The 17,748-nt window shown below is 53.2% G+C and overlaps 1 protein-coding gene across 1 annotated transcript in view; it reads right to left on the bottom strand.

The window, feature by feature from the left end:
- TFAP4 (transcription factor AP-4) overlaps nt 1-12,739 on the bottom strand; it is a 35,827-nt gene extending 23,088 nt beyond the window's left edge. Inside the window, exon 1 of the mRNA XM_038540562.1 lies at nt 12,650-12,739. The gene's annotated coding sequence lies outside the window, so the exon portion shown is untranslated. The remainder of the gene's footprint in view (nt 1-12,649) is intronic.
- Between the last annotated feature and the right edge of the window lie 5,009 nt (nt 12,740-17,748).

Raw genomic sequence — 17,748 nt, 5'->3', positions numbered from 1 at the left:
TCTCCGGCATATACGCTTCAGCCCACAGGGACGGGCTCCTGCCCTCATCCCTGCTCTCCCTCCATCGTTGCGCCCTATCCTGGACCTGGGCAGCACCCAGCCCTTGCCTCAAACTCATGGGAAGCTTCACCTCCTTCTGTTAGGGACCCTTCCCTAGGGAAATGTGGGACCTGATAATCAGCCCGGGGCCCTTCCCACCAGGGAATTCAGGGGGAAGTGGAGACTGAGTCTTGGGGCATTTGGTCAACATGAGAAATGAGAGCAAGTCAGGGTGCCTGGGGGACTCTTGATTTCAGCTTGGGTCATGATCTCGGGGCTGTGGGGTAGAGCCCTGCATCGAAGCCACCTACATCACGCTCCAGGTCTGCAGAGAGAGAGAGAGAGAGAGAGAGAGAGAAAGAAAGAAAGAAAGAAAGAAAGAAAGAAAGAAAGAAAGAAAGAAAGAAAGAAGAAAGACCAGAAACCTAAAACCAAGGGCATGTGGCCAGAGAGGGCAAAGTTTGAGCAGAGGCACACAGAAATCCAGGAGGGAGTATTTGGGGTTCAAGGGAAAGGTACAAAGCATAGGGACACTGTTGAGCTCGGCGAGGGTGTCCAGCATTTCTGGGCCATCGGCTCTCCTCCGAAGGAGTGGACAGGGATGGGGAGAGAAGGCAGGACAAGTCCCATTTGAGGGTAGAAAAGGATGGGCCTGGAACGGCCGAGTCAGGGAAGGGACAGAAGCGGCTCTGATGACAGCCGACCTGGGAGGGCTGCAGGGGGGCTCTCCCCGGGCAGGGCTGGGCTCAGAGCCCCCGCCTAGGCAGAGGCACGTGTGCGTGCATCTGTGGCCTGCACCCCCATGGCCCAGTGCTGCTCTGGCAGCTTTACTCCATCCTGTCCAGTCCTCACTGTGGCACCAGACGTCCTGTGACACCCTGGGGCTGGCCCACGATCTTCCCAGCTACTCGGGGCCAGCGCAGCTCCCCCAGACCCCTCACAGCCGCCCCCAGGATGGTTCCCACACTGGCCTCAGGACTCGAGGGCTCACCTGGTACGGGTGGCACAGCCCAGGCCAAACAAGGCCTGGCGCAGAAGAGGAGCCTGCCTGGGTATGGGGCCTGGGGCGGGGGAGGTGGAGAGGTCTGCGTAAAATGACAAAGTCAAGTGCACGGCGAGATGGAACCCACAGTCTGTGGCCAACAGTCACTGCCCAGCCAGCCAAAGGAAGAAACCAATCCTCAGGGTCAGGGGAGGCTTTGGACTCAAGTGTGGGGGGAGGGGAGGAAGGAGAGGGAAGCGCCCCGGAGGGGGGCCAGGCTGGAGCACAGGATGGGCCCTGTGGTGGGCTCCGTCATGGGCTGCGGCACCAGCACCGCTGGGGTTAAGTCCTGTCTGGTGCGGTGGCCTCAGAGCCGAGCGGTGGTGCCAGGAACTCAGAAGCTGCAATGTGAGAAGCAGCAGCAGAGGGGCAGGGCTGCAAAGGAGAGAGGACGGGGTGCCGGCAGGACCCTGAGGCTCCCCCTGTGCCTCGTTCCCCCCTGCCCTGTGGCTGCCCTGCCACGGCCCCCACTTGTGGGGGCCCACGGCCACGGCTGGGCCCCAAGCCCTCGGGCCGGGGTGGCAGCAGGCCTGTGGCACACATCCGGGGAAGGGGCTGAGCGCCCAGGGCAGGCAGCAGGGAAAGCACAGGGCCCGCCGGCTGTGCCAGAGCACCAAAGGGCGAGCACCAGGCCGGCCGGGCCAGGGGCAGGCTGGGGAGGGCGGGCAGGTTGCTTGGGGTCCCAACCTCAGAGGCCTGGCCTTGACACCCTCCTCCTTGAGCAGAACTGAGTCATAGGAGCCTCCCGCAGCTCCAGGGGCAAGGAGACACACAGAGCTCCCTGGCCTGTCCCCGGACTGGCTGCCAGCTGGGCTCTGCAGCAGGACCAACCGGAGGCTGGTCACTCCCCAAGTGTGTGAGGTGCTCAGTACCGAGCAGGTACCTGTCCCCCTTCTCCTGGTTGGCCCTCTTCCACCATATCACTGTACCCCCCAGGTAGCATCATTCTGACCGCCACTACCAATGGGCAGAGGCTCAGACGAGTCAAGAGACTTGCTCGGAGCCACACGCCAGAGCGTCAGAACCTGCACTGGTCTGACCAGCACACTTACCCACCACACCATCAGGTCACGTGGGAAGGCGGAAAATGCTAAATTCTCCGGGAGGTGAATGGGGGTCTACGTGCCAAATCCAAGAAAGGGAGCCCCGGGACTCCCAAGAAAGCAAGGTGATGGAGGCTGAGAGCAGCCTCCAGAGGCGGCAGGGGAAATGCCTGGTCCCAGATCCTTGGATGAATCTGCAGCAGTGGGGACCTCCCATAACCCCGAGCTGTGTCCCCAGAGCAGGTGAACAGCTCCCACCTTGACAGATCACAGAGCACCCCTGGGGCTGAGGTTTGCACGGCCCTTGTCTGCAGAGTCAGCAGCATTTACCGTGGGGCAGTACTCAGCAAGGCTAAAACTGAACGGACACACCCCAGTAGGCATCACGGGGAGCCTGCCTGGTGACCAGGAGTCAACAAGAATCCCAGTGCTTCCAGCGGCATGACCTGGACTCACCTTGGAGCCTCAGTGTCCTGATCTGCCCAAGTGGGAGCACCGGCATTCAGGGTTTCTGTGAGGATTACATGAGTTGTTTGTCAAAAAGCACTTAGAGGGATCCCTGGGTGGCGCAGCGGTTTGGCGCCTGCCTTTGGCCCAGGGCGCGATCCTGGAGACCCGGGATCGAATCCCACATCGGACTCCCGGTGCATGGAGCCTGCTTCTCCCTCGGCCTATGTCTCTGCCTCTCTCTCTCTGTGACTATCATAAATAAATAATAAAAAAAAAAAGCACTTAGATTGAAGACCTTTTTTTTTTTTTTCAATATTTTATTTATTTAGAGGGAGCACATGAGCATGAGCTGGGGGAGGCTGCAGAGGGAGAGAGAACTCCAAGCAGACTCCGCACTGGGTTCAGAGCCCGAGGCTTCCGGACCCTAAGATCACAACCTGAACTGAAATCAAGAGTTGGCTGCTTAACTGAGCCACCTCGGTGCCCCCAAAAACCTTCTTCACAAAAACCTGTACACACACGTTCATAGCAGCATTATGCATAAAATATAGAAACAACCCAAATGTCCGTGGATGAGTGAATGGATAAACAAATTCTAGGTCTCGCCAAAGAAACAATGGAATATTATTTGGCCGTAAAAAGGAATGTAGCGCTGACACCTGCCACAATGTGGATGAACCTTGAAGGCATGATGCTCGGTGAGAGAAGCCAGACACAAAAGGTCACATGTCATGTGTTTCCATTTATACGAAATGTCCAGAACAGGCAAATCCATAGAGACAGGAAGCAGGTTAATGGTCGCCAAGGGGCTGGGGGAGAGAGAAGGTAGGGAGAGACTGCTGATGGATTCAGGATTTCTTTCTGGCTTTGTTTTTGTTTTTAATCAATTCTATTTTTTAGAGCAGTCGTAAGTTCACAGCCACAATGAGCAGAAGGTACAGAGATTTCCCACACGCCTGCTGCCCCTACACATGCACAGCCTCCCCCACTATCAGCACCCTCCATGTGAGTAGTTCGTTTGTTACAACTGGTGAACCTGCAGGGGCTTCTTTCCAGGATGACAAAAATATTCTGGAATTAGACGGTAGTGATGGATGCACAACTCTGTGAATGTACTAGAAACCCACTGGGCTGTACACTTCAAAAGGGTGAATTTCACAGTTATGTGAATTATATCTCAATTTTATTTTATTTATCTATTTATTTTTTAATAAAGTAGGCTCCACACCCAGCGTGGAGCCCAGGGCCTGAATTCACGACCCCGAGATGGAGACTGGAGCCAAGATCAAGAGTTGGACTCTTAACCCAGTGAACCACCCAGCTGCTCCTCTATCTCAATTTCTTTTTAAAGATTTTATTTATTTATTCATGAGAGACACAGAGAGAGAGGCAGAGACACAGGCAGAGGGAGAAGCAGGCTCCATGCAGGGAGCCCAATGTGGAACTCGATCTGGGGATTCCAGGATCATGTCCTGGGCCAAAGGCAGATGCGCTTAACTGCTGAGGTTAGACAGACATCCCTCCTCTATCTCAATTTTTTTTTTATCTCAATTTTTAAAAAGCACTTGGTATGAGCTCAGAAAACGCAGCTCCCATTACTATGTCCTTCAACTTCAGAGAATCTGTCACCTGATGACAGAGATCAATGTATTTTTAAATGCTTGACACCCAGAAGAGACCTGGGCAGAATGGTCCTGGCGGCCTGGACAACTGACACAGAGTCAGGCTAACTGCATACAGGACATGCACGAGTGACCAACAGTAGGAGCCACCGACTGCCATGTCAGCTCTGCACAGAGGTACTGAATGGATGGCCCTGGGGGACAACCCGGGGACACAAGGCAGGCAGGAAAGGCTTCTCTGAGGTGGCAGTGAACGGCCCACGAGCTGGAGGACTTGGGTGATTTGGTGGGGACGAGGGCCCACACGGACTTATGGAGGCTCAGAGGTGTGCCACTGAGCAGGGCTGGTAGCGGAGGGTGCTGAGCCCGGGGGGTGGCACGGCCATTCTAGTGCTCTGCAGGCCCCAAGCAGGTCATGGGAGGTGCTTTGTTTTGGTTCACAAATCAGTACAAAAAGCTTGCAGTAGGCTGCCCTGTGCCCCCCCAGAAGCTCCAGATCCTCAGGTTCCAGGAGAGAGAATATAGGAGATCAGCAAGTCTGGTCCAGGGCAGGGCGCCCCCATACCCACAGTGTCGAAGGACCAGACACACTGATACTGTGGCACTGGAGGGTCAGAGGCAGCCACTTGTCAGAGCCTGGGCCCTTCCTCCAGCGCCAGGTGGACCTGGGAGGGAGGAGGGACTCCAGAGGTAGGCCTGAGCCTGCAGACCCATGGCGGGGCCCACAGGCTTCTCCTTCCACCCAGCTCTCCTCTCCCTCCTGCCTCAACCCTCTGTCCTGTGTAGTCCTTTTTTTTTTTTTTTTTTTTTTAATTTTTATTTATTTATGATAGTCACACAGAGAGAGAGAGAGAGGCAGAGACACAGGCAGAGGGAGAAGCAGGCTCCATGCACCGGGAGCCCGATGTGGGATTCGATCCTGGGTCTCCAGGATCGCGCCCTGGGCCAAAGGCAGGCGCCAAACCGCTGCGCCACCCAGGGATCCCTGTCCTGTGTAGTCCTAACCCTGTCAGGAAGAAGCCAAATAATATAAATGCCTTGCAGGAGGGAAAGGGCCAGGCCTGCTGTGAGCACGCATGCACACACACACATACACACACGCACTACCCTTTCAGATGAATCACACAGAGCCTACATATAGAGAAGAGAAAGGGAACTAGTGAGCATTATGCCTCCTCTGGGCCAGGAAGGTGCCAAGGGATTTGCATGCACTGTCTCATTCAACCCTAAAAAGAATCCTGTGAGATTTCAAAGATGAAGAAAAGGAGCTTCTGAGAGCTTAAGGAACTTAGCCAGTGGGACACCCAGTAGGTAAAAGCCATACAGCTGAGCACAGGGCCCCAGAAGCTGGGCCTGCAGAAGCAGCTGAACAGAGTGGGGCGTGTGCTGTTTCTGCTCACCACCTGGCATTGCCTCCTCACTCCCACTTTCTCCATGCAGTTCTAGGGGTGTTGGCCCTGTACTGGGGCAAGTTCCTGAGCCAGTTCCAGTCCGTTCAGCATCTGGGATGAGCAGGCACCCAAGAAACTGAGGGGCTTGCTGGAGCCCCAGGGAGAGGCAAGCTGGGAATTCTCAGGCTTCCAGAAGCACTGGCAGGGAAAGCAGAGTAACACAGAGGACATTGCGCCAGGCGAGGAAGCCAGCGTCCTGGTGCCGTTGCTGAGCACTGGACCAGCCCAGCTCATGCGGTTATAGGAGCTGTTGAGTAACGGGTCTTTGAACCCAGGTCTGACTGCAGAACTCTCGCTTCCCTGCCCAGGCTGTTCCCATAGAGGATCTGGTCCTTTAGGGGCTGGGTCTCCCCTCTCCCAGAATCCTGGGGTGGGGCAGTGTTGGACGCTCTGGGCCTCCTCCTAAACCAGCTCCATCGCTTAGTTTGACCTTCAGAGTTGGCATCTGCTTGCAGGAATCTGTCTCTCTCCTCCTGGAATTCAGCCTCCAGATGTCAGATCCAAGGCGGCAGCAGAGGCTGCACATGGCTCCCCCCCACCCCGAGTGAATCAGCTGCATTCCAAAGGTGCAAACACAGACGCCACACCCTCGGCAGCCCCGGGGCTGCAGACTTCCTCCCCAGGCCCCCACTCCCGCGCCCCTCCCCTTCTCTGCCTCTTCCCAGCCAGACCAGGCGCTGGGCTTCCTTTCCAGAGACATTCTCCTGGAATTGCAACAGAGAGAAAAAGAAAGCCACTGGGGCCAAGAGATACTCTGCTCTGCTGCCTCTCTCTCTCTCCCTCCCCCTCTCTCTCGGGCAGGAAGCGTGGACCCCAGCCCAGACGTCCCCCAGGCTGGTCGCAGCATATCGGGGTCCATCCATTCAGCAGGTACTGCAGCACCTACAATGGGAGGAACAAGATGCTGACGAGCCCTGCTGTCCTGGAGCTCGGCCCAGGGAGAGTCGACACAATTGGGTCCATCCCCAGGAGGGTGGAAAGAGCCATAAAGGAAAGAAGGATTGAGACAGCCGACCGGTGACAGAGGAGGGGTACTGGGTCAGGGCCTCTCTCCGGGATGACTCACAAGCTGAGCCTGGAATCTCCGCCACTGAGCACTTGTCAGCCATCACTTCACCAGAACTAGGGCAGTGCCTGGGGAACCCCAACCACGCAGTAAGTTCTCGAGGCCATTCCCTCAGGCTTCCTATCAGAACGAATGCGGGCAAGTCTGCCTGATATTGTTTGAATAAGAACTTTGTGAAGACAGAATTCACATTCCATACAATTACCATTTTAAAGTACACAATTCAACGGTTTCCAGGGTCTCCATCTCGTTGTGTAAGACTCAATTTAGATCACTTTCAACACCCCAAAAGGATGCCCGGCACCCGTTAGCATTTACTGTCCATCACCGGCGTCCCTGGCAGCTACTCCTTGCTTTCTGCCTCCATGGATTTGCCTATTCTGGATGTTTCATATCAAGGGCATCATGCGGTATGTGGCCTTCTGTGTCTGGCTTCTTGCACTCAGCACATTTTCAAGGCTTATGCAAGCTGTAAGGTGTCAGTGCTTTGTTCCTTTTTATGGCTGATGATACTTCGCCATGTGGATGGACCACATTGTATTTACCTTTTCATCAGCTGATGGATATTTGGGTTATTTCCACCTTTTGGCCATTATAACACTGCCGTGAATGCTCCTGTACAAGTTTTTGTATGGACCTATGTTTTCATTTCTCTTGGGTAGATACATAGGACTGGAATTGCTGGATCAAATGGTATCTCTAGGGCCCCTGGGTGGCTCAGTTGGTGAAGTGCCTGCCTTCGGTTCAGGTCATGATCTGGGGGTCCTGGGATAGAGCCCCACATCCTGCCTCCCCTTCCTTGCTCAGCAGGGGGTCTGCTTCTCCCTCTGCCTCTCCTGCCTACTCATCATGTGACCTCATGAGCACACTCTAATAAATAAATAAATAAATAAATAAATAAATAAACAAAAATAAATAAATAATATCTTAAAAAAAAAAAAAAAGATTGCCAGGGCTGCTCTCACAAATTTATTAAAAAACAAAACAAACAAAAAAACCCAAAACAAAACCACATGGTATCTCTATGTTGAATTGCTGCCAGATTGTTTCAAAGTGGCTGCACCATTTGACATTGCTCCAGCGTGTGCAAGGGCTCTAATTCCTCCCTATCCTCCCCAATACTTATTATTGTTCCTCTTTCTTTTGCTCTAGCCATCCTGGTGGGTGGAAGGTGGTATCTCACTCTGGGTTTGACTTGCAATTCCCTAGTCAAGCCTGCCCTGTGGCTCACAGTGCCTCTTGTACCCCCGTCCTTCTATGCCCACACCATCCCTACCCCTGAGGATCCCAGGCCCTCCACACCCCACGTCGGGTCCTGCTGTGATCCACTTCCTCTTTCACAAGGGCCAAATCTACATCTAGACCAATTCAGTCAATGTCTACCACTTGAGGCTTTCAGGTACAAGAACAGTGGGAAGGTGAGATGGGGGTTCTGGACTGTGCCCCCAGGGCAGAGAGGGAGGAAAAGGGGTCTCTGGGAAGTTCCTATACATCTCTATCTGTGCCCCCACTAAAATGTAAGTTCTGTGAAGGCAGAGCTTCATCTGTTCACTCACTGCCACATCCGTAGTAGTAGGCATGCCAGAAATACTTGCTGAGTGAAGGAATGAACAGAAGATGGGGAAAGAAAACTGAGGTGGGGGGTTAGTGGTTAGCTCTGGCTGCTTTGAAATGAAATGCTTTCCACTGGAATCCCACTTCTGCTCTTTCATAGCTGTGTGCCCTTGGGTGAATCACTTGGCTTCTCTGGGCCTTCCTTTCCTCACCACAAAATGGGCCAAACAGTGACAATATGCCTCATAAGGGGGCACCCCCAGTGGCTCAGCGGTTTAGCGCCGCCTTCAGCCCAGGGTGTGATCCTGGAGATCCAGGATCGAGTCCCACATCAGGCTCCCTGCATGGAGCCTGCTTCTCCCTCTGCCTGTGTCTCTGCTTCTCTCTCTCCTCTCTGTATATTCTCATGAATAAATAAATAAAATCCTTTAAAATAATATGCCTCATAGGGTGGTTTTGAGAATTAAATGTGACAATATAGATCAGGCAATATTAGGTGCCAAGGACTCTTAGAGATGAGGTCATGTAATGTCAATCTTCACAAGAGCCTGATGAGACAGGATGATTATTACCAGCTTCAGTGTCATAGATGAGGAAACGGGAACTCCAAGGGCTCAAGTAATCTGTGGGGTCATAAGGCTGGTTAGGGAAAAACCAGGATCTGAACCAAGAACTCAACTCTTGTCAGGGGCACAGACCTGGCTGCATGGCCCCTAACATAGATGGAGGAATGCTGGGCTATCCCTGAGCAGGGGACAGATGAACTGGTCCAGAGGGGCACCTGCCCATTCAGCAGATGCTCCTAGGCACAGTGTTAGGCTCTCAGCAAAGGGGGCCAGTCCAGAGACCCTTGATGCAGGACTGGCGTGAGAGATGCTGCCAAAGCAGAAGTTGAACATGCAAGAGAGGGGCACCAGGCTGGCTCTGTCCATACAGCATGCAACTCTTGATCTCAGGGTCATGAATTCAAGCCCCACATTGAGCATGGAGCCTACGTAATTCGGGTCAGTGGTCGTGAAGATGAAAGGGTACTAATCATTTTATCAATAAGGGAGAGCATAAGCAGGTTCCTGGCAGGGAAGCCGGGCTACCAACAAGACTCCCTTAAACATGGCAGGCGCTCTTTCCTCCATCAGAATATGTAGCTTTGGGAAGGAGCCATATAGAACCCACGCCAGCTGGACCACATTGGGTGACAGGTGTGACCAGATTTCCCTCAAATCAAAGGGTTTATGCAGGAAGAGCCCCAGTGGCTTAGCGTAGGGAAGACATCAAGTTAGTCTCTAGAAAAACCACCCTGGAGGCTGAGTAGAAATACTGGGGAGAGGGATGGGCATTCCCCTCACTTTTGCCTCTTCAACTGAGGATGCACTTGGTCTTTTTTTTTTTTTTTTAAGATTTTTAAAATTTATTTATTCATGAGAGAGACAGAGAGAGAGAGGCAGAGACCCAGGCAGAGGGAGAAGCAGGCTCCATGCATGGAGCCCGATGTGGGACTCGATCCCGGGTCTCCAGGATCAGGCAGGCCCTGGTCTGAAGGCGGCCCTAAACCGCTGAGCCACCAGGGCTGCTCAGAAGCACTTGGTCTAAGGATGGAGACTTAAGGAACACCTGCCTTCAGAGGCCACAGGCACACAGGAAGACGGTATAGACCCTAAAGGGCTTTGGAGGTGCAGAACCATGGGCTGCTGGAGAAGCAGTGGAGAGGTGTCTATGCAAAGTGCTTTAGGGGCAGCTCAAGACAGGACAAGGAGCTCAGAAGTAAGCGGGTGATGTAGGGCAGACTGCTCTTCTGGGAAGCTTGGCAGGGGAGGGCTGGGGACAGGCCTATCACTTGAGACTCCATCATTTATTTTAAACAGGGGAGAAGCTCAGCTGATGACAGCGCTCCAAAGGAGACTGGAATGCGTTTAAATTCAGTCATGGAAAACCATTACACACACCAGGCTCTGGTCTGCTAGAAAGCTCCGGAAGGGGTTTCTCGTGGCTGCCTGGCTGGGGGGTCCAGGACAGAGGTTTTCCAGGTTGAGTTAGAGGACCACATGCATCACAACCATTTGGGAGCTTGTTAAACACACAGACCCCTGGGCTCTGCCCCAGACTTAGGGGTCAGCATATCGAGTTTAAAGGGGCTGCTGGGGCTCCAAGACTCAGAATGTTGCCAGAGAGGCAATGAGTCCGCAGGGAGGGAGGGACCAGCTCAATATGAAACAATGTACAGAAGGTGACTGTTCACCAGCCCTGGCCCACATGGGTTACTTGAGGGGTAAGTCTCAACTCTCATCTCCTTCTGGCATGCTACCCACCTAAGTCTCACGACCTAACTCCCTCTGCCTGGGCACCCCCACACTCAGAGCCCACCTGGTCAGTGGCCACAGCTCCAGCGGCCCCCTTGGTTCAAGGCCAGGACTCATGCATCCTATGGACTCAGCTCCAAGACCAAAGACCCAGACCTCATGAGGAGGAAGCCCCTGGCTGGATGACCCTGCCAGGGGTCCCAAGGTGCCTCTGGGCCCACCTACAGCAGTCCTGCCCTAAGGAAGGACTGACTTGATTTGGCCTAGATGCAAAAGCCTGGGGACAAAGCCCAAGTACTGTGCAGCACAGAAGAAAACAGCAGAAATAGAAGGTGTCTCTGTCCCCTTTGGTCATCATCCACAGAGTATGTGGAGGCGGGGAGGGGTCCCCAAAACAAAAGTATATCCCCTCTGCTGGGGTGAATCAGCTCTCTGAGGCACAGGGCTTGGGAGCCCAACCACTTGCACTTGGATCCCATCTCCTGCTACCTGACAACCATGTGCTCTCAAGCAAATCACTTAATCTGAGCCTCTTTGTCATCTTTTTTTTTTTTTTTCTCATCTTTGAAATGCACCTGACAGTAAGCACCCCTGTGGTCCCCTTATCATCAGGACCTCGGACTGGTGACCTAAGGCTTGAACACAAAGCTGCGTCCCACTCCTAACCTCAGGGCTATGTTTCATGCCCCAGCCCAAAAGCCAAAACTGGAAGCCGTGTTAGGCAGAAGGGGTAAATTGCCTAAGATCCGCCATCCCTGCCCCTATTAGAGAAACCCACAGGCCTTCTTGGGATCAGAGGCACAGGCAGGTCTTCAGAGGAGCATAAAAACATTTCCCCGGCCCCACAGCAGAGAAGCAGTCAGCATAGCCAGCAGAACCTGGACTGGCAACCCTGAGGTCCTTTCCCACCCGTCTGGGCAGTGGTCAGAGAACCCGGGTGCTGGTGCAGACTTGGGTGGATTTCGTGTGTATGTTTTAATTGCTCCAGGCTCACGGGGATGTTTGAGTGATTCTGCTAGTCCTGCAGTCCCTGGCGGGTACACACACAGCCTGCCTGGCTGGCACCGCCTTTGTTACTGCTTGGGAGCATTCAGCCATAAGGGGCTCCCCCCTCCCCCCACTCCCAGAAGCAGCAGGCTCTGGGCCTTCCACCCTCCCTCCCTGAAGCCACTTGTACCTGCTCCAGAGCCTGGAGGGGTGACAAGTGCTTCCCAGACAATAAGAGACTCCCAGGAGAACAGACATCCTCAGAGCCTCCTGCTACACCCTTGTTCAGTGCACTGATTTAAGGCTCGGTTTCAGGGCCCCCATCTCTGGGTATGCATTACAGCAAGCTGGCTTTTAGGCCCATTAGGGGCATAAAGGGCCTTGCCTGCCCATCCTTCATTTCAGGAGGTCAGTCACCCCATGCCTTTCCCTTTAGGAAAGGAACTGAGGCCCGGGGTACAGGACCTGTCTTGGGCAAGATCACCCCACCCTGGGTCTCCTGGGTGTGTTTCAGGCAATGACATCAATCTCCTCCGGGCTCCAATGCTGTGTGACTTTGGGCAAGTTATTTAACCTCTCAGACAATGGTACTGTCCAGGCCAGGCTTGTCTGGAGCACTGATGGAAATTACACGCTCTTACACCTGACCCATTACTATCATTATTCCATCCTTCTCATCCTCTCCTCCCCCCACTCCAGCCAGGGCCCTGGGGCCCCTCAAATCTGCAGGCACAGGCCGGGGCCCCCCGCCCCCCACTCCCCGGCTTCTCCTCAGGGACCCTCCCAGGCCTCTTCCCTGCTTTTGTCCTCGCTTTCACGCTCAGACACGCGGGCCGTGCTACGGCTTCGCCGCGCCGGCCCAGTCGCCCTGGGACGACAGCCCTCTGAGGGCAGAGCTTCTGCAGCACCGTCCCCGCGGCTTGCGGGCGCTGGAGGGCACCAAGGGGCACGATGCAGGGAGCACGGCCCGGGGCCCCACGCCGTCCTCTGGGCAGCCAGCCGGAGCCGAGGCTGGAGGGGCGCCGCGCGCGGGGTGGGGCGGCTGGCGGCAGGACGCGGGCTCCGGGGGGCGGCGCCGGGGACAAAGGGTGGCCCTACCTGTGCGGGGGGCGCGGGCACCACCCCCACCGCGGATCCGGCGCGCGCCCGCGAGGTCACGTCCCGGGCGCGCCGGCCGGAAGGAGGCCCCCGCGCGGGGCGGGGCGGGGCGCGCGGGGCGGGGCTTCCGCGGGCGACCACGCCCCTAGGACGCGGGGCCGCCTCGCACTTCCGCTCGCAGGGGTCGGCTCATTCATATTTATGAGGCGGGCGAGGGGCGGGCCCGGGCTCCCGCGGCGCCCCGCCCCCGGGCCGAGGATCCCTCCCCGGCGGAGGCTCCGGCCCCAGTGGGGCGCCCCCGGCTTCCGCCTCCGGGAGGGAGTTTCCACTTGGTCACAACTCAAAAATGTGTCGCTCCCGCTCCTCCGCCCCCTCGTCTCTGCCCTGGGCTGGGGGTCTCCTCCCTCGGAAGGCGAGGGGGTGGGGTCAGGGGAGGGGCGGCTCCTCCTTCCCGGGCAGGTCCACTAGGAGGGGGTCGACCCTTCCCCTTCTCCATTCCTCCAATTTAGCGCTTGTAATAACTTCATTTTTTTTTAATAACTTCATTTTTATTTATTTTTAATTTTTTAAAGATTTTATTTATTCGTGAGAGACACAGAGAGAGAGGGAGGCAGAGACATAGAGAGAGAAGCAGGCTCCATGCAGGGAGCCGGATGGGGGACTCGATCCCAGGACACCGGATCACGCCCTGGGCTGAAGGCAGACAGACGCTTAACCGCTGAGCCCCCCAGGCGTCCCTAATCCTCATTTGTATTTATTATTTATTATTATTATTATTTTTAATCCTCATTTTTAAAGCAAAATAATAGTTCTACTTTATTGAGCGCTTACTCTGTGCCAGGTACTGTGGCACTGTGCCTCTTTTTTTTTTTTTTTTTTTTTTGGCACTGTGCCTTTTATATGAACTACCTTCTTTCAATCCTCTCAAGGGTCCAACTGAAGTTAAATACATTTATCATGCCCAGAACTCGGAAAAGTTGAGTGACTTACCCACTATCACACTGCTGGCCCTGAGCTTTTTCCGCAAAGGTTGGTACTGATGGGTTGTGGGAGGGGGCAGGAGCTAGCCCCCCCAGCGCATTTAGGAAATGAGCTTACCTAAGGCCCTCCTGGCTGACTGGGGGTGGCTGAGGGGTGTATCTGAACTCCCCATTGGAGAGAGAAGCAACCATTGGAAACCAAAGCATGATGGCAGGACAGGCTACAATTTGCCAGACCCGGTACAAAATGAAAAGGTGAGACCCTGTGTTCCAAAATCATTAAGAATTCCAAGAGGGTGACAGCAGAACATCCAACCAAGCACCCGCTCTGCTTAAGTACCAGGCTTGTGGGCCTGCACAGGTGAATGTCCATGAAGTTGCCTGACAAAGCAGTCAGGGGCTCTTCTTCTAGGTGCTGAAAAGCCAGCAGGGACACCCCCACCCCCAGTGTCACCTCACCCATGCCTGCCCCCCAGCCCAGGAGCCTCACCTCCATGCTAGCATCCAGAATGCTCCAAGAGCTGAGCATTTCAGGCCCTCTAGAACTGGATTCCTGGGGGTTATATGAGTCCTGTGAAGAGAGTGTGTCCTAAACCTGAATGACCCAGCTGGCCCTTGTGGCTGTGCCTCCTGGACATTCTCAGCCCGGGCCACGTGGACAGGTGGGCTGGCTCATACTTGCCAGACCCAGCACAGGACTCAGTTCTGACTCGAAGCCCTCTTTTCTCACTGGAGCAGGGTGTGAGGAGCAGCCAGGGCTGTTTCCCAGAATAAACACCCCACCCATAGTCAGCCCCAGCCCTGCAGGCACAGCAAGCCAGCGCCAACGGGAGAGCTCACCAGGCCAGAGCTCAAGGTTAATAAGTCACCCTGATCTCACTCCCTCCATCACTCCATCCTTGTTCTTGGGCCCTGGCTCACAGTGGGCTGTAGGCTTCGTTTATAACAATAGCTACTATTTGTTGCATTCTTTCTCCCCACCAGACTTCAGGAAGGCCTCATGTGCCCTCTGCACTGAGGCTCACACAACCCCATAATAGGCATGAGGATCACCATTTCACAGATAGGGATAATAAGGCCCAGGGAAATTTCATGGCTTAGCTAAGATCAAGGGCTAGAGTTTAGAGTTTGCTGCTATCCATCCATCCCGGTTCCTGTTGTCTCCTACATCTACAATGTAGGTTATAGGGCTCACTTCTTTATGCCATCTTGTATTATTTACTTTCAGCTCCTTGAATAGATTAAAGGCTCTGGAAAAACAGGAACTGTGCTTTTACCTCTGAGTTTCTCTGGACCCAGCATTGTGCGCTAATTGAAGAGTCCTTTACTAAGTATCTATGTTGTGCAGGGCACCCTCTTTGCAGTGTGCACATCTGTGAATGAGGGAGTTGCGTCCCCTCTGGGTACTGATAGGTGAGGGGTCCCCACCAGACTGGGAGATCTTTTCTTTCTTTCTTTCTTTCTTTCTTTCTTTCTTTCTTTCTTTCTTTCTTTCTTTCTTTCTTTCTCTTTCTTTCCTTTCTTTCTTTCTTTCTTTCTTTCTTTCTTTCTTTCTTTCTTCTTTTTTTTCTTTTTTTTAAGATTTTACTTATTTATTCAATCCCGATGTGGGACTCGATTCCTAAACTGGGATCACTCTCTGAGCCAACAGCAGATGCTCAACCACTGAGCCACCCAGGCGTCCCCAGACTGGGAGATCTTAAAGACATGGGTAGGGTTGCCTAGCCTAGTGCACATAGTAGGCCCTGAATAAATGATGAATAAACACACAATAAGAGCTTAATAAGCATCTGTTGAATAAATTGGAACCTATGGGATATTTAATAAATTTTTATTGTTGAAGGTTTAGGAGACCAGATTCAGCCTCCCAAATATATCTGTCAGCAATTATCTTAGCTCAGGCTGCTATAACAAAATACCACAGATTGGGTAGCTCAAACAACCCACATTAATTCTCACAGCTCTGGAGGCTGAAGTCCAAGATCAAAGTGCTGGCAGATTAAGTTCCTGGTGAGGACTCTCTTCCTTGCTTGCAGATGGCTGCCTTCTTGCTGTGTCCTCAGGTGGCCAGGGGGGGCAGGGGAAGCTCTGATCTCTCTTCCTCTTCTTATAAGGGCACAGATCCCACCATGGAGACCCCACCCTTATGACCTCTATTAAACATAATTACCTACCAAAGGCCCCATCTACAAATAGTATCACATTGTGGAGGGTGGTTAGGGCTTCAAGTTATGAATTTGCGGGGACACAAATATAGAAGAAATATTTCTGAAGCATTTACTATGTGACAGGCTCTGCAGGGGGTGTGACAAAAAAAATGACCTTGTATCCTACTCTTTGGGGAACTTACAGTCTAGTAGGGGAGGCAGTTTGTAACACAAGGGAGGGGAGCAGGTACGGTGTCAAAGGTTGGGTGCTCAGAGTAAGGACTCTTTGAGGGAGGAAAGCCAGGGGAATGGTAGGGAGGAAGACATCTCTCCTTATACACCTTTCACTAAGGAGGAAGCCAAGCCTGGCCTGACTGCTATAGGAGGTGCTGTGTCTCAGAAAAGCACAACCCAGAAAAACCCCTTCAGAGCCTGGCCCTCTCCAATGTCCTATACCCCCCACTCCATAAGTTACCTGACGCCTTAGGGAGATAGTGGTTTATAACACAAGTTTTGGTATCAGATCAACTAAAACTGAAATCTGAATGATGCCTCCCACTAGCTTCTAAGACCTTGGCCAAGTTCCTTCTCTGAGCCTCAGTTTCCTTCTCTGTAAAATGGGGGAAATAATAGGACTCACTCTCAGGGTTATTGTAAATATAATGAAAGTAAATCATCTGGGGGTGCCTGGCTGGCTCAGTTGGTGGAGCATGTGACTCTTGATCTCCAGGTGGTGAGTTCAAGCCTCACGTTGGGCATGGAGCATACTTAAAAGAAAAGAAAAGAAAAAAAAAAAAAAAAGACAAGACAAAAATAACTGGTCCAGCTGAGAATTGGGGGTTTCTGGTTGGGTCAACTCCACCAAGATTATATAGTTCTTCACTCTTGCTGGATTTGCAAAAGCCAAATTTAAGAGTTTATCTGCAGCTAAGGGGACTCCATCTGGGTCCTAGAATTGTGGATACCAGGTAGTGATGGCTAATATGTGTTAAGGATGTACCTTGTTGGGGCACCTGGGTGGCTCAGTGTTTGAGTGGTATCTCAACCTTTGGCTTGGGGTCGTGATCCCAGGGTTCTGGGCCAGAGCCCCACATCAGGTTCTCCACAGGGAGCCTGCTTCTCCCTCTCCCTGTGTCTCTGCCTCTCATGAATACATAACATTATTAAAAAAAAAAAAAAAAGAAAAAGAATGTATCTCATTTGGGGTGCTTGGGTGGCTCAATGGGTTAAGTCTCTGAGTTTGGCTCAGGTCATGATATCTGCCTCCTGGGATCAAGCCCCCACTAGCCCCCCTCTGGGCTCCCTACTCAGCAGGGAGTCTCCTTCTCCCTCTCCCTCTCCCTCTGCCCTTCCCCCTGCTTGTGCTGCCTCTCTCTCTCTCAAAAAAAAAAAAAAAAAAATAGGGCAGCCCCGGTGGCGCAGCAGTTTGGCGCTGCCTGCAGCCTAGGGCGTGATCCTGGAGATCCTGGATCGAGTCCCGCGTCGGGCTCTCTGCATGGAGCCTGCTTCTCCCTTTGCCTGTGTCTCTGCCTCACTCTCTCTGTGTCTCTATGAGTAAATAAATAAAATTCTTTAAAATATATATATATATTTTTTAATGCATCTCATTTAATCTTCATAACAACCTTAGAAAGGTAGTATTAATTATCATCCTGAAGTCAGAATCCCAACTCAGAGTCCTCACTGGGAGCAACCTGCCTGTCTGTGAAAACAAGTGGGTGTAGAAAAACAATGAGAAAGGCTCTCCAGCTGTAAAGGTTTCTTACGGTCAAGTGCCCCTGGGAGCTCGGAGATCGTTGGATCTCCAACGATCCAATCCTGGAGATGGAGGTGCCACCGGACTGATTTTAGGACCCCTGAGGGCAAGGACAGCTGAGGTTGTTCACCTTTGTCTCCACTGTCGCACAGCGCCTGGCACCCTGCAGGCACGCCATAAGCGTTATTAACAGATGAAGAAATAGCCCCCTGTACA

Source organism: Canis lupus, chromosome 6 (assembly GCF_011100685.1).
Source record: "Canis lupus familiaris isolate Mischka breed German Shepherd chromosome 6, alternate assembly UU_Cfam_GSD_1.0, whole genome shotgun sequence".
Classification (NCBI taxonomy): domain Eukaryota; kingdom Metazoa; phylum Chordata; class Mammalia; order Carnivora; family Canidae; genus Canis; species Canis lupus.
The sequence above is the reverse complement of the archived record's forward strand: the minus strand, read 5'-3'. Positions and strand labels throughout refer to the sequence as shown.